The 1,175-nt window shown below is 55.7% G+C and overlaps 1 non-coding gene across 1 annotated transcript in view; it reads right to left on the bottom strand.

Annotated features, from left to right (window-relative positions):
* The window catches only part of LOC126432598 (small subunit ribosomal RNA), a 1,909-nt gene extending 1,047 nt beyond the window's left edge, over positions 1-862 (bottom strand). Inside the window, exon 1 of the ribosomal RNA XR_007578082.1 lies at positions 1-862. This exon is cut by the window's left edge and continues 1,047 nt beyond it. This is a non-coding gene — a ribosomal RNA (small subunit ribosomal RNA).
* Between the last annotated feature and the right edge of the window lie 313 nt (positions 863-1,175).

Here is a 1,175-nt window from a genome sequence, read left to right as displayed (position 1 = left end):
GCACTCTAATTTGTTCAAAGTAAACGTGCCGGCCCACCGAGACACTCAATAAAGAGCACCCTGGTAGGATTTCAACGGGGTCCGCCTCGGGACGCACGAGCACGCACGAGGCGGTCGCACGCCTTCGGCTCGCCCCACCGGCAGGACGTCCCACGATACATGCCAGTTAAACACCGACGGGCGGTGAACCAACAGCGTGGGACACAAATCCAACTACGAGCTTTTTAACCGCAACAACTTTAATATACGCTATTGGAGCTGGAATTACCGCGGCTGCTGGCACCAGACTTGCCCTCCAATAGATACTCGTTAAAGGATTTAAAGTGTACTCATTCCGATTACGGGGCCTCGGATGAGTCCCGTATCGTTATTTTTCGTCACTACCTCCCCGTGCCGGGAGTGGGTAATTTGCGCGCCTGCTGCCTTCCTTGGATGTGGTAGCCGTTTCTCAGGCTCCCTCTCCGGAATCGAACCCTGATTCCCCGTTACCCGTTACAACCATGGTAGGCGCAGAACCTACCATCGACAGTTGATAAGGCAGACATTTGAAAGATGCGTCGCCGGTACGAGGACCGTGCGATCAGCCCTAAGTTATTCAGAGTCACCAAGGCAAACGGACCGGACGAGCCGACCGATTGGTTTTGATCTAATAAAAGCGTCCCTTCCATCTCTGGTCGGGACTCTGTTTGCATGTATTAGCTCTAGAATTACCACAGTTATCCAAGTAACGTGGGTACGATCTAAGGAACCATAACTGATTTAATGAGCCATTCGCGGTTTCACCTTAATGCGGCTTGTACTGAGACATGCATGGCTTAATCTTTGAGACAAGCATATGACTACTGGCAGGATCAACCAGGGAGCTGCGTCAACTAGAGCTGAGCAGCCGGCCGCCCGGGAGTGTGTCCCGGGGGCCCGCGCGAACACGCAAGCGTCCGCTCAATTATTCTGCAAACAGGAGGAGGCTGAGCTCCCCTGCACAACACACCTCGAAACCCTCTCAGGTCCCGGCGGCGCGCAGCGCCGTCCTAAGTACTTGGTCGGGTTCGAGAGAGGCGCAATCGCCCGGAGTTAGGCGAGTAGACGCTTTAGGTGCGACCACCCGTGCTCCCAACTGAGCTTGCCGCTGCCGACAGAGGCCCGGGAGCGTGCTGTCGTGGCATTGCCGGCGGGAG

Source organism: Schistocerca serialis, unplaced genomic scaffold, assembly GCF_023864345.2.
Source record: "Schistocerca serialis cubense isolate TAMUIC-IGC-003099 unplaced genomic scaffold, iqSchSeri2.2 HiC_scaffold_1142, whole genome shotgun sequence".
NCBI lineage: Eukaryota > Metazoa > Arthropoda > Insecta > Orthoptera > Acrididae > Schistocerca > Schistocerca serialis.
This window is presented reverse-complemented; position numbering and strand designations above follow the sequence as displayed.